Source organism: Rhipicephalus microplus, unplaced genomic scaffold (assembly GCF_043290135.1).
Source record: "Rhipicephalus microplus isolate Deutch F79 unplaced genomic scaffold, USDA_Rmic scaffold_19, whole genome shotgun sequence".
In the NCBI taxonomy this organism is placed as follows: Eukaryota; Metazoa; Arthropoda; class Arachnida; order Ixodida; family Ixodidae; genus Rhipicephalus; species Rhipicephalus microplus.
In genome coordinates this window covers 905,206-920,467 of record NW_027464592.1, presented here as the reverse complement: position 1 = coordinate 920,467, position 15,262 = coordinate 905,206, and the positions used below count along the sequence as shown (strand labels likewise).

Sequence of the window (15,262 nt, the reverse complement as noted above, 5' to 3'; positions counted from 1 at the left end):
TGACTGTTCTTGTAGCCGAACGCTATGTCGTCCTCTCAAGAGACATTTATAGCAGCAGGATCTCCGAACCCGCCAAACCCTCACTCGAAAAAATGGGGCTCGCAAATGCAAGCGATGACTCACCATGATCGTTACTAAACACACACACACACAAAAAGAAACAATGAGTCACAGATGATACGAGCCAGTTTTGGTGTTTATGTTGTTTTCTTTCTCTTTTTTCTGGTTGTCCGCTTCAACACTAATAAAGTATATATTTTTGTGTCACAGCACGAATCATTACAGGGACAATGTAAATGGGCATACAGGTTTACTCTAAGGCACGAGTGCTCCTGAAGAGAGTCGAACGGAATAAAATGTAAACTTGTTTTTCTGGTAGCCAAGGTTCCAAGCACTTTCTTGCAAGTTGAAAGTGTAGGCGGGGAGAATGATGTTGCGGTGCTGTGGCATTGTGGCTGTCTCTTTTTTAGGAGTATTGGTGACTCCCGGGAGCCGCGCTTACAGATACCAAAGAATCGTTCCTAAGCACTGCCCTGCCCACCATATGTAACTAACTATTCTAAACAAACTCTGAAAATCCCGGCAAAACTGACTGCAAATTTTAGGAAACAAGCAGAACCACAGTTCTGTCCCGTTGTTAACTTCTTTTTTCTTATTTCCGCTCCCATTATCTCGAAGCCAAGACAAGCAGTGCTAAAGATGATCTGTCATGCGGAGCCAAAAAGATTTCCCCAACTAGCCCAAAAAGATAGCGATTAAGGGGAACTACTGTATATTCAAGAAGAAAGTACACAAGTTGACGAATGTTTATGTTCAAGCTTTTTGTTTAATAACTAACATCAAGCAGCCTAATCAAACTGCTTAGTAATACTATGGTCATTTAAGACATCCTTGAAAATAAATGTTAATGTAGCCTTTCCTTTCCTGGTGCTGTTAAACATTTAGTGTCATTCCCTAAACTTAGAAAGTTTGTTCTTTATATGGAAGTAACGCGCGCAAGTTCAGAGGGTCGTATCTATCTTGTGCCCAAAGGACATGCTGAAACTACAATGGCAAGTCTACTACATTTCACGCTTTAATTTTCATTTCTTGTTTTACTTTCATATAGATCCATTATTCTCTTTACTTCTTCTCATTTTTATCACACTCACGAACGTCAAAGCGAAAGCAGAATTCTTGTGTCGTGCTATTATCCTTAACCTTTCTTGCGAGTCCAGAGTCTCGATGCTGAAGAGCATCCCGCTCCTTCGAATGGCGGGTAAGGAAGCAAGGAAGAGGGGGGGGGGGGCACCTGGGACGGTATAGATGTGAGCACCGGCGACATCGATTAATCCCCGGGCACTCGTTATAAACGACGACGTGGTTCATATCCAAGGCTTGACCTACAAGCACTTCCGAGTTCTGCCCTCCCTTTTTCCCCCTTATTCTGCGGGTCAAAATCAGTTTCCCCTCATCTATTCAGTCGCTCTCTTTTCTCTTAGTTTTTTTTCATCCCGGGACACTGGCTACCTGTTCGCTGGCACTTTGTCCTTTACGTTCGGTATTTTGTAGAGAAACAATAAAATAATAAAAACTTTTGTAGAACCCGAACACACCGATGTTTGTAGAGCAAGCTGTTAAACCGTTAAACGGTTGATATCCATTTGGTTTATGACCTTCCGCAGTCGTGTCTACACAGAACGAGGCTTCCGTTGGGAAGCGAATTCGAAGTCAGCTGCACTTCTGGTGTATGATGTGCACCCCATTAAAATCTGTGCGCTGTGTTCCTTCAATTGCATGAGCTGTTAGGAAAGAAGTAAAGGGTAGATGTTGAAAATCGTTGAAGCACTACAATAGAGAAAAAAATAGCCTGACTGATAATACTCTATAGGACCTGTTTATGTTGTCTGGACTTTAGTCACTATGTAAAAGTCGCATGATGCCCCGCCGCGGTGGTCTAGTGGCTAAGGTACTCGGCTGCTGACCCGCAGGGCGCGGGTTCGAATCCCGGCTGCGGCGGCTGCATTTCCGATGGAGGCGGAAATGTTGTAGGCCCGTGTGCTTAGATTTAGGTGCACGTTAAAGAACCCCAGGTGGTCTAAATTTCCGGAGCCCTCCACTACGGTGTCTCTCATAATCATGTAGTGGTTTTGGGACATTAAACCCCACATATCAATCAATCAATCAAAAGTCGCATGATTGATAGACACGCCAAGCCACCACGGTCGACGAGATCCGTCTTACGAGAAGCAGCTTTTCAAGTTTGCAGTTTAGTTGAGAATTTCGACCCCGTTCTGGAGGGGCTTCCCCTGCTGGACGCTTGTGAGTGTTTGCGTGACTTCTGATGAAGTATGTAGTGCGTAGTTTAGAATAACTGAAGATGATTTCATGTCTTAAAGAAAAAAAAAACCAGCGTGGCTCAGTGGTAGAAAACTCAGCTGACACGCAGTGGATCCTGGTTTGAATCTTGTCATGTCAACACATATCTTTGTTATTTTTCAGCTTGAGTTTTATTTTATTTCTTAGTTCATACGATAGTGGTAACGGACACGGGCGGCGGCGGCAGTGGACAACTATGGCGTTGCGCGTGACCCGTGTTGTGATCCTATAACAGCTTTCATTGTAAAAACTACTTGCGACTAAATAGTATTCCGATAGCCATAATGAGTAAGATATACTCAATTATCAAAAGCAACAGTTTGTCTACTTTAACTGCACCAACAAGTTTTTTATTTCGTTTCAGTACTTCGAACATCCTATACCACGGCCCAGGAATAAAAATGCCTGCGTCTCCACCCAGTGGCTTTAGGTGCACCTACTATCGACCGAGCACGCCTTGTGTTGAAGCATGAAGAATAAAGTTCGCTTTACTTGGAAGCGCACTCTTGAAGTAAAAGTTTTGCCGAGTTAAATCTTGATGCTGAACGAAAGTACACGCAAACGGAAAGGATGAGAGTGGGAAACATCATGACAAAACCGGAGCTCATCAATCTAGGCAAAACTGTCGAAGTCAGTGCCTTTTGTATAGGGACGCTGCAGCATGTCCCACGCAGCAGTTGGACACTCGCGCCCCTTTTTGTTGTTAAGGAATACACCAGCTGCATCGCATAGGCAGTTTATTTTATGTTTTTTTTTACGTTGAAACTCCCAAACTGACTCGACACATCATTTTCTCCCGACGGTTTATACACTCTAAATGTGTGCACTCGGAAGTGAAGGCGCACTTTCAGGCGTTTTCTATACACTCATAACTCAGTAGTTTGAAACGAATATTTACTGCACAGTACTTATAGATGCCAAAGTGCCAATGAAAATAGCATTTGCAGACTCTTGCAATAAAGCACTCTCACTAAATATTTTCCAGGCAATCGATACTGCTGTTTTTATCTTTAAAAAGAGAGAGACCCAACTAACGACAGACGCTTGCTTGAAGAACAAAACTGCGCCCCCCCCCCCAAAAAAAAGTATATATAACCCGAATCGTTGCTTTATTGCTTGTATTTGTGCAAAAGGGCCCAACTCCAGTGAGGCAGGTGGCACAAATTTGTTAGTCGTGCGGTAATCCCAGCGCCCTTAACACCATGTCATTCTTCTGGGGATTTAGTACCGCAGACAGCAAGTTGGCCTGAACACCAAACAAGCATATACGGGTAAGATGTGCCGGCTGCAAGAAGAAGCGCGCGTCATACATTCAGCCATTTGCTCCTCGCATGTCCCCGCGTTGTCATATGCATAACACTTGTTCATACAACTCTAAGACTAATATTCTGAAAAAAAAACATTTTTCCTGGCAAAGTTCTCAGTGAAATGCTTTGCCGTCTCATGTCACATCAGAAGAAGACTTTTAAAGAGCGTTCCTTGGAGCATCTTCACTAAAACTGCTAACAGTCACTATGAAGCTTTTTTTTTTTAATCTATGACGTATGATTTGATCGAGCTACTGCTGCTGCACATTTACGCATCACTTGACGCGCTTAGTATCTTGTCATTATTTAATGCCAATTTCATCTCAAACGATTACATCAAGAAATTCGCCGCACAAGCAAGTTGTGGGGAAAAGATAATTGGGCATTCATCTAAAAAAGGCGCTATTTCCGGCTTGAATGTAGAATACTGGAATTATTAACCAATAGATAACACAAGGTGTTATATAATCAATCATCAGGACTTCCGCTTATAAAGGAACCTTTAAAAGAGAAAATGTTTGCTTCATTTCTGTTTAAGGTATGACAAATGAAGATAACTTCTAATTGTTTACATTCAAGAAACGTTGACACCCACGACTCACCCACTTGTACCACACGTCACATTACCTTTATACTATCCGTTCAGTGCTCTTCTTACTTTGGTTATTTACAGCAAGCCAAACCAAGCAGCATTAAGCAATATTTATTTATTTATTTATTATACCCTCAGGGCCAGAGGCATTACAGAGGGGAGTGGTACAGAACAAAGGCATAACATGAGGTAGCATGGTTACAAAAAACGTTGTGTACATAAAAAGGAAAAGGAAAGACAAAACAAATTAGTATTATCGCAACAATGTGGTCACACAAACACAGATTAAACATCAGATATTTCTGCATATACAATATTGGCTAAGGCAGCACGGAACAGTTGGTTATCGGTGATACCCGCAATTTCAGCGGGAAGGTGGTTCCATTCCCGGGACGAACGGGGCAAGAATGACTGAGTGGCAGATTTTGTATGATAATAGTTAATGCCGACCTTGTGACGGTGGTCAATGCGATGGGAAATGTATAGTGATTGGGGTAAGAGTTTCATATAACTTATGAAAGGTTGTCTGAGCTCAGATGCTGACCCAAAGGTCACGAATTCGATCCCCGCGGTCGCATTTCTGTAGATGGAGGTGAAATAGTACAGCACCGTGTACTGCGCGACACCTGTGCGTGTTAAAGACCAGGTGGTGAAAATTGCTGGAGTTCTCATCGTGGACAATCCTCCTTGACCATATACCTCCCATCTTAGAGCAGGCTATTAAAGCTTCACCCTAGAGCTCAAACTCGGACATGGATTTCAAATTGAAATTTTTTTGTCTCTTCACTGCGGCGTCTCTCATAATAATATGGTGGTTTTGCCACATATAAACCTCAGATATATTAAGGGTTGTCAGTGCTGATGAAAAATAAGTGTACTAAACGCACGAATATTGACCGCGAAACTGTCGCCCTGAAACATCCTGTGAGCTGCGTACTGTACGCAACAGAAACGAGTTCGCACGAAGCACCGTATTCTACCGTTCTGAAAGGGGCCCTTCACGGGCTGAGCGCTAACTGGCTCGTTCGTGCCAGCGTGCGCGTGTGTCCAGCGGTGAGTAGAACGTGCAAGCGAGCCAAGGAAAAACGGATGGATGGATGGATGGATGGATATGGCTGTGCCCTTTAGATTGGGCGGTGGCTAGCGCCACCACGCCGTAATACTTAATGCACCAAAAACTAGATTTATTTTTTTTCTTTAAAAAGTGAGTTTGAGGATTCGTATTTTGCAGTGAAGAGTTTGATTTTCACTCCTGCCTTGACTTTAGCCACCGATCAGATAACCTCTTTCTAGTTAAGTCTACCCGCGATTTTGCCCTCCCGGTCCCTAAACCCCAGTGCTTTGAATAACTCTGCGCCATCATCCTGAACTATAGGGTGAACCCCTTTACAGAACATTATTAAGTGTTCGGCAGTTTCTTCTTCCTCTCCACACGCACTGCATACTGTGTCTACCCCTTCGTATTTGGCCCGATATGTCTTGGTTCGCAGTACTCCCGTCCTTGCCTCAAACAGTAGAGAACTACCCCGAGTATTATCATAGATCCTTTCCTTGGCAATTTCCTGCTTTAAAGTTCGATAGATCTCTAGTGCGGACTTCTTAATCATGCCCATTTTCCACATGTCAGTCTCCGTTTTCTGCACTTTCTTCTTAACCGATAGTTCTTTTTGGTTTGGCCACCTGCAGTTTTCTAAGTATTTACCAGTCAACTTCCTGGTTCGCTTTCTCCATTTTGTATCGACATTCTTCATGTACAAGTAGCTGAAAACCTTCCTAGCCCAACGCTCCTCCTTCATTTCTCTCAATCGCTTCTCAAAATTTATCTTGCTGCTAGCTTCCCTGCCCTCAAATGATGTCCATCCCATATCACCTTGTACTCCCTGATTTGGTGTATTCCCGTGAGCTCCTAAAGCAAGCCTACATATTCCACGTTGCTTAATTTCTAATCTTGCTTGAACTTCTGATCTCATGCACAAGACCGCATTGCCGAACGTCAGCCCAGGAACCATGACCCCTTTCCATATTCCTCTCACAACATCATACCTATTGTAATTCCACAGTGCCCTATTTTTCATCACTGCTGCATTCCTGTTACCTTTAGTCGTCACGTATATTTCGTGTTCCCTCAGGTACTCAGTCCCATTGCTTATCCATACGCCCAAATATTTGTATTTATCTGTTATCTCTAGCGTGACGTCCTGTATCCTAAGCTCACTACCTTCGTTGTCATTAAAAATTATGACAGCTGATTTTTCATTACTGAATCTAAAATCTAACCTATCTCCCTCACTACCGCAGATGTCCATCAATCTCTGCAAATCTTCCTTGTTGTTGGCCACTAGCACTATATCATCTGCGTACATTAATGCTGCTAGTGCCTGATAAATAAGTTTTCCTTGTTTGACTAAAGAGAGGTTGAAGCCCAGCCCACTTCTCTCTAATGTTGCCTCTAATCCTTGTAGGTACATCATGAATAATAAGGGTGACAGGGGGCACCCCTGCCTAAGCCCCCGTTTTATTTCTGCAGGCTTGGATACCTGTTTTTGTTTCCCTTTATAACTACCTTGTTACCTTTATAGATACCCTTTAAAAGATTAGTGACTACATTTTTCATGCCTAGTGTGTCCAGTATTCCCCACAATTCCTCTTGAACCACGCTATCGTACGCTCCCATGATATCCAAGAATGCCACCCACAGGGGCATTCTTGGATGCCACCCACAGGGGCATTCTGTGTTCCTTTTCTGCTATTTCGATGCACTGCGTCAGTGAGAACAGATTGTCTTCCAACCTCCTGTGTTTGCGAAACTCATTCTGCAGTTCCACCAGCACCCCCTCATCCTCTATCCACGCCTGCAGACTTTCCTTTATAATCTGCATCGCCAGCCTGTAGACCACTGATGTCACTGTTATAGGACGGTAGTTGTTTATGTCAGCTTTGTCCCCCTTTCTTTTATAGATCATGCTCATCCTGCTAAGTTTCCATCCATCGGGAACTTCACCATCGATTATTATTGTGCTCACTGCCTCTCTCAATGCCTGCTTAGACTTCGGACCAAATGTCTTTATCAGCCTAATTGGAATGCTATCTGGGCCTGTTGATGTACTACTAAGAATCCTTTTTTCAGCCCTTTCCCACTCTTGTTGTGAAAATGGAGCCATTGCACCACTTGATTCATCCTTGTCTATTGTGGTGCATAAAGTACTTTTTTGTTGAAATTTTTCTGTCATCCTTGTTCTTATATATTAAATAGCTTTGTCCCCTTCTAGCCTAGCACCTTGGGCTGTAGTTATAAAACTCTGCTCTAGGCTCATCTCATTTCTTAGGGAGTTTAGATGGTTCCAAAATTTCGCAGCTGCGTTTCTATCTTTTTCATGTACTTCTGCCAGCCACTGAGCTCCCTTCCTTCTAATCTTTTCATTGATCAGAAGGAATGCATCCCTTCTACAGCTTAGAAAGGTTGCCCATTTTCTTTCAACATCATCTGTCGGTTCAACCAGCTGCTTAGCATGTCTGTGTTCCCTACAGGCTTCCTGACGTTTTGCTATGGCTCTCTTAACTTCCTCATTCCACCAACTTTTGGGACTTGTCACGTGTCTTAGCAAGCTCTAGCTCAAAGAGTCTAATTAGATTAGTGTATGTCCACACTGTCTTATTATCCTCCGTGATTACAATACTCAATTTGTTTAGTGGCTGTTTCAATTTTCCTTTCTGCATAAAAATTTTCCTGTAGTTGCTCATCTTGTCTCCTTCCCACTTTCACTGCTCTTCCAAAACTTAGCTTGATACGTTGTGATCGCTACCCAGACTTTTGGAGCCACCTTCATCTATGTGCATTCCCCTGAGCTTATCATACATCCTATGTGACATCAGTGCATAATCTATCGTCGACTGAAGCCTTCCTACCTCCCATGTTATTTGCCCTTCACACTTCTCGGTACTGTTGCAAATGATCAAATCAAGCCTTTCACACATATCCATGATCATTTTGCCTGTCGGGTCGGTATATTCATCTATATCTTCTATGTGCGCATTCATGTCTCCTAGTATAATTATCTCGCACTCTCTTCCTAACTCCTGAATGTCCTTTGATATACACTCTACCATTGCCTGGTTTTCCTCTCTGTCCTTTGCTCCCGTCCACAAGTACACGAAACCAAGGAGTGTCATTTGACCTGCCACCTTCCCTTTTAGCCATAAATGTTCCTTGCACTCCTGCTTGACCCTTTGCCAGTCTGTACTTTTATGAATGAATGCCCCAATACCACCCCCCTTTCTGCTGCCTTCTGTTCTATTACAATATTCCCACGCGTAGTCCGGATTGTTCGGAGGTTGTTTCATGTCCCTGAGATGTGTTTCTACAAAACCGTATACCATCGGCCTGTCTTCCCTTAGCTGTTCTTCTATCTCTTCCCACTTCAGCCTGTACCTACCACCCTGCATGTTAATATACGCCATGTCTGAATTGGCTCGGCGCTCGTGGCTACGTCTATTTATGCCGCGGACTCTACCTATCCTAGATATTGGTGCCACTTTGGAATCGTATCTGTCCATACCACCTTTCGAAGAGCCTCCCTGGTTGTTTTCCTCGTTACTAGCTATCCTGCACCCCGAAGGGCTCGCTTGCCCCCAAAAAGCTACTGCGCGTCCTGCAAGTCGCCAACCCACCTCATGACCTAGCCGCCCATCGAAGTGAATTCTGTCTTGTTGAACCCCCCCCCCCCCCACCTATGCACCTCTCTGTTTATTTCCACCACTTCAAAGCCTTTCTCTCGACGGTCGATGCTCGTCCGCGCCCTCTGGTGTGAAGACAGAGAGGACTGACAATCTATTGTTCGCTGCTGCATGTCTCCCTGCTCAGAGCGAAGGCAGCAAGAGTCACGCCCCCGAAAGAGGCACGCACTGTTATTCAGTGTTTTTTTTTTGTTTCTGTTTCACCATGTGTTACTTTTTGCATTGAAGGAGGCACTGCTGTTGTAGGCGGGCGCATAATGCGTAAGCGCGGTCATGCATTCAGTCAGCATTGCCATCTGAGGCGAGCGCAATATTAATCAAGAAAGTAGGCGAAAAGACAATTAAAATTTATATATATTTAGGGTGGTGTTGGGGCGAGGGTGATATAATAAAACCTGTATGCGCCGGCATCCTGCAAGTGTTCTTGCGGCAACATTTAACTTCTTTTTCAGCCCAGTTTATTATCTATACGGCACCTGCCGTTCCCCACGAATTTGACATAGCGAGAACGCAAGCAGATCACCATACGGTCATCTGCAGAAGAGCACATAGGAATAACACTAAGAAAAATATCTTGGTGTCGTTCTTTTCTTCGACTGTTATTACAGAGTTTGAGCAAATCAAAAGACGCTTACGTGAGCGTTAGCGTGCATCTCAGCGCTAACGATCAAACAGAACGCGTGTCAAACCAACTGGCACGCTTTTAGTATACAGCGAAAAACATTGGCACTAACTCAAACGCAAGTTCTTCCGGAGCCATCTAGTTATAAAAACAATATATGCGCCGTAGAAATATCAAGCGCACCAATAAATCGAGTTGACCCGAAGTCACCATTGCTGCGTCTCCGAGTCGCGTTGGGTTCAGTGTGGGTTTCACGGCCCGAAACTTATCGTTTTCATTCGACATGTGCCATGATCAAGTATTCCTCAAGATCTACTCTCATTACCTGGCTCAGCTTTCAGTCCGGCTGAATTCGACTGATCTTAGAAACAAGCGAATAATACGGCTCGCTATCCCTGTGTTGTATACCTAAAACATGAGCGGACATTGTAGAAAAGCTTTATGAAGCCTTATGCTACCCAAATAGACTGTGGATTTCAAGAACGCAGCTATTTTATCGGCAGTATACATCTGGCGAAACCTCATTACTCTAAGCTAAATCAAGTTCGACAAGTATTTACTTGGAACTGAAGGGTTTTAACAGCGCAGGGTGGCGACTACAAAGATTTGAAGTAGGTGGCTCTCGCTATAACAGGCACCGCCATCTTGCCCTACGCATGGGAATTCTTGCGTGCGTTAGCATTGAACCCTATATTTTAGAAATAGTGTTCGTACGTAAAATTTGGGGCTACGATAGCGTGCTGCACATGCTCAGTTTGGAGCATGAAAAACTGACGCAAACGTTACATTCTACCGTTTGGTATTTTCCGCTACACCAAAAATCTTTATTATCTATCCATCACATGTATTAGGTAGTTTTAGAATCGCGCACCGCGAGCCCTTGCGGTGCGGCCGCTGCCATTGCGCATGCGCTGTAACGCGAGTCGGCGTTCGCGTTCGCGGACCACACGCAAGAAATCCGAAATTGCGTGTGGTGATGGCGGCCCGCATGTGGCCCGCAAGCGCTGGTTTCGAGGCTATGGTGTCGCTGCAATCGTGCGTTCCGGTTCGCAGCAGGGCAAACGCTATACTAAAGCTCATATGGCGCCCGCTACGCCCGCAACGCCCGCAGCGCTTGCAAACGGTATTTTAGAACTCCCTAATGTGACGCGACGTACGCTCCTCACGTATACCGTTTTTCTCGGCTACGTGATCTTTTTGGCATTTTGTGGCAACGCCTAGCAAATAGTGGTTGCTGCATATCTCCCAAGTAACAAACTGATAAAGGTAGGCTGAAATGAGTTTGGAGCACTCACTGTTTTATTCTTCGTTATAACGCCTTCCAATCACCGATATGAAGCACGCGTTCCGAGCAGTCACTGCTACAAGCACTTTTAGAAGGTAAGCTGATGAATAACTTTGAGTTGGTAAGGTGAGTGTGAAAACACTGTCTTTCGGAATCTTCCCAACTTATAGGAAACGAACGTCAAATTGTTTACGGTTACACGTTCGCTACTTGCGTTGCTTTTGTCTTACGGCTAACAGCGAGCAGCATATATAATTACTGGACCAAGAAAGTTGTATGCAAATTTATTATTGAACTGAGTACCTGACAGATATGTATGTTTGGAACAATTTTTTTAAAAATTTAGAGTACTTGGTACTTTGCTGTGGGAGAGTGGAAAGCCGTTCATGTGAAAATTAAGAGGCAAAAGCTTGTGAAGGAAGTCCAGTTCGCTTAACTCTTCGGGCTTAACCACATGCTATCTTGAACAATAGGAATATAAACAGAAGAAAAACGGCTCTCATTAGCCTCAGTATTGTACTTATACTTCGGCAGTTATTTCACAAAAATTGAGATAAGTGAGAGAGTGATTACCTCACGCGTGCCAAGAAGCAATGCATCAGGATTTTTTTTTTCTTTTCAGCCATTAGTCACCGCAACAACGCTGCCACCATCTTTCTCATTCGATCAATAAGCAACTGTAGTCGGTTACAGCTTTAGAAGTGAGTGGTAGTTACTCCTCTAAGGCCGATGCGCACAAGCCTCTACAGAAGGGCGAGTTTTGCCGATTGACGTCACAAGCTGGATGGCCGTTGACCCTGCCAGCAGACAACGTCTCCAAGAGCAAGAGCGGGACGACTTCTTTAGCCGCTGAGCTGATCGGTTATCGCGCTTCGGTTGTCTGCGCGAGGTCTCCCCTGACTTATTGCGTTGTATCCAAGTATGGTGACCTATTGTGCCACTAATTATTTTACCCGTTTACACGTACGACGCACTCTGATACAAAACAGCCCTACACGAAGCTAAGAACGATTGAAAACAGCCTCACCACGATTCTTCAGAGTTCTCGTCAGGGCTTTAGAGGCTCTGCACGTATGGTACACAAGAAAGAACAAAAATGAGCACATTGTTCTTTGTGACTTGCGCGGACTTAGAAAGCCTGTCACCATGACAAACATAGCCACGCATGAAAGCACCACAAATTGTTTGCAAGTGGCACGTCAAATACTTCAGCGATTGTGGAACGGGTCTCTTCGCTCCACTCTGCCCCTTCCCCTTGCTTTCTTGTGTTTCTTCTGAAACGGGGGGAAAAACATGCAAGAGTCCAAAAGCCACGCCACGACAAACTCGAACAAACAAAATGCGCCAGAAATTTAAAGGTCAAGCCAGAAAGGTGGCATAATTGAGGGGTATTCTACCGGACGTTCCGGTGCAGTCTCCTCGGTGCTAGACGCGTCGAAATAAAGGGGTGATGTAAGTCGGGGATTCGTTGTTTCCCAGGAGATCGCAAGGGCAGCAGACTCTCTGCGGAGATAGCCCTTTCCTCTCGCGGAGTGTGGATGGGAGGAAGGACAACACGCTCCACTCCGACTTTATATTTTTTTCTTTAACCTGGATGCCTCCACGGCTGTTTCATCGTCCCCTCACTTGGCTGAGCGCCGGTCGATGGTTTCTTCTAGATAAGTGTCCACCATGTGGTGTCGTCTGCCACCGACCACAGTCACGCCCACACCCAAGTCACGGAGAACAAAAAGAAAGGAGGGGGAAAATTGGCGCCGTTATTTCTGCGCTCTGCGGTTGCTCGTCAAGTGGCTCCGAAATTAGGTGGCCGGCAAAGCGATCATGGACAAAGGAGAAACATGGCATTGTACCTTGCTTTCCCTGGCAGGTGGTCGCGCTTCTTAGAAAGCAGAAGGAATTGAACGGCGAATGTTTAAATATAGTACTTACAGAGACATCTATCGAACATGTGTGAGACTTGTATGTCCCTATATTTGATCAGCTATAGTTACCGTGTAGCCCAGCTGACTGTACAAATGCTTACGTGACCCATTTCTATCAAGTATACAGAGTAACGAGTAGTATACTGCTCTCTGAATCTAGAGTACACTACTGGTCCTTGGTGAATATGGTCGGCCCGCCTTTGGTCGAGCCACTGGTGTTGTGGTGCGTCATACACCTTGTGGTGCACCGACATGCGACGTCACCACGACGCCACAAAGCTTTTTTTGTGATGCCACGATGACAACTTGTTTTGTTACCAGTGAAGTCACGACTGCATCGTGCCAGACCACATGGATTCAATGTATCTTGCGATAGCCTTTCAGCCACCATGGGTCCGTCTGAGTATCACGTGGCGGTGGACCTACTTTTATCAGCTATTTTGTTTCGAATAATTCGTCGTTGCACCACCATGTCACGGTGTTCACTCGTGCCTGGCATAAATAGAAAAGACAAAAAAAGCACGCGCCCCTTGAACTTTATTCTCATTGGTACGTAGCACAACAGTCACTAAGGGCTGGTGGTGTTTGCACCCGCCGGCTTGTTCTTTTCGGAGCTCTCTCAAACAGAAAGTTTAACTGGTCGGTAGTCAGGAGTCTGTAATTGATTAGCTGTCACGCTGTAACAAACCATAAGCCGTGTTATGACTATCAAATTCTTAGCAACACATCACACCAAAAAAAAAGAAACACGCCATGCCAGAATGTGACGCCAACGTATTGCGCAAAAAATTTGACCTTATGCCGGCGAGGGCCTGGAGATTGCAGCGCACTTCATTTTTTGGTAAACTTTAGTCTGAATTAGTCTGAGTAACTTTCTTCTTTTTTCTATTGTGCTTGATTTCCTTCTTACATGCACTGTCTTCTAGGCATGTAATAGTTCTGTCTTAAGTCGTTGCTTTGACTGCATAGTTGTTCTACTTCCAAAAATAAATAAAGAAAGGTATGCCAAGCCAATCAGGTAATTTGCTACCTGCAACTGAGTTGTTTGGCGTTGGTCGTTGTGTATTGCTTTGCTGTAATGGCGGTTATTCAGATAAAATAAAAATCTGCTCTCGTAAGTGGTAATCGCCTACAATGCGTAAAAAATACTTGAACCAATAGCCCATACGTGACTAGTGGCTGGTTTGTAACATAGAAAAAAGACACGAAAAGTGAGCAACGCACATGATATGGTACGTTTTATACATGCACATATATATGTTTACAAATTAGTGCATACGGTAACACATATGTAGTTATATAGAATTGCTAAAACGATTCTCACATTATTCTTTTATGTTTTGATGATTCTCCACACCCCTCACCTGTCAGCTTGCTGTGCGAACTGGACAGCTCAGCAAGTATTTGACACAAGGACAACTGCAGTGATTACGCTCCAGGATTGGGGCACTGCGTTCCCCAAATTTTCACTCTCTTTCCACGTTTTCTGTCATTGGAAAGAAACTTACACAGCTGATGCGGTAATAATAAGATCTTCTTCCCACATTGTTCCGGGCTTTTCCCGCAGCTTTTTCAAGAAAAAAAACTAAAAAGAAAAAGCTGTTTAACTATGCCGCCCAACTGGCGGGACTAGCCAGCGGCCCCGTTTCAATACGCGTGCACAGGGCGTTTCAGAGCCCTTTCTCCTCGGGGCCTTTTCTTTTAACACTTGCTTCTCGGTCTCCGCTTAAAGATCAAACTGGCATACGAAACAAAGGTGGTCGGTTAAGCACCTTATCGAACGCCAGCTGACATGAACGCGGAAACCTGAAGAAAAGAATACTCTTATTTGCAATTCGTATACGCCGACGAAGCCCCCCGAGTTCTTGAGGGGCCCCGTCTTGCAACAGTAAGGCTAAATTTCCCGGTGGGTGGAAGGCTATAAAGAGTGAGGCAATAAAATGATAAATCTAAAAGCTTTATTCTCAATAAAAAAAGCCAAGTGTGGCTTTATACTGGTGAGAATGGGAATATTTAAACCGAAAAGCGCCGGATGTATTGCTAAATTTGGTCGTTAAACGTCAGCTCAGTGGAGCGCTGGCCGAGCGTATGCAGTGAGGCATTCTCAGCCTGTCATATCCCTGTTTCCTTGGTGTCCTTGTGTGTCTGTGTTTAAGCCCGTACGACTACTACTACTACTACTACTACTACTACTACTACTACTACTACTACTACTACTACTACTACTACTACTACTACTACTACTACTACTACTAATAATAATAATAATAATAATAATAATAATAAATATTATTATTATTATTATTATTGTTATTATTATTATTGTTGTTGTTGTTTTTGTTGTTGTTGTTGTTGTTTTGTACATACCATGAAGTTTATTTCACCAATTAACGTTATTCGGTGCTCGCCGTTTCATCCAACTTCGTATGCAAGTATAAACCA

General features: G+C 44.1%; 1 long non-coding RNA gene across 1 annotated transcript in view; it reads left to right on the top strand.

Annotated features, from left to right (window-relative positions):
- LOC142785223 (uncharacterized) overlaps positions 1-2,891 on the top strand; it is a 31,034-nt gene extending 28,143 nt beyond the window's left edge. Inside the window, exon 2 of the long non-coding RNA XR_012888876.1 lies at positions 2,723-2,891. This is a non-coding gene — a long non-coding RNA (uncharacterized LOC142785223). The remainder of the gene's footprint in view (positions 1-2,722) is intronic.
- Positions 2,892-15,262: the final 12,371 nt, after the last annotated feature.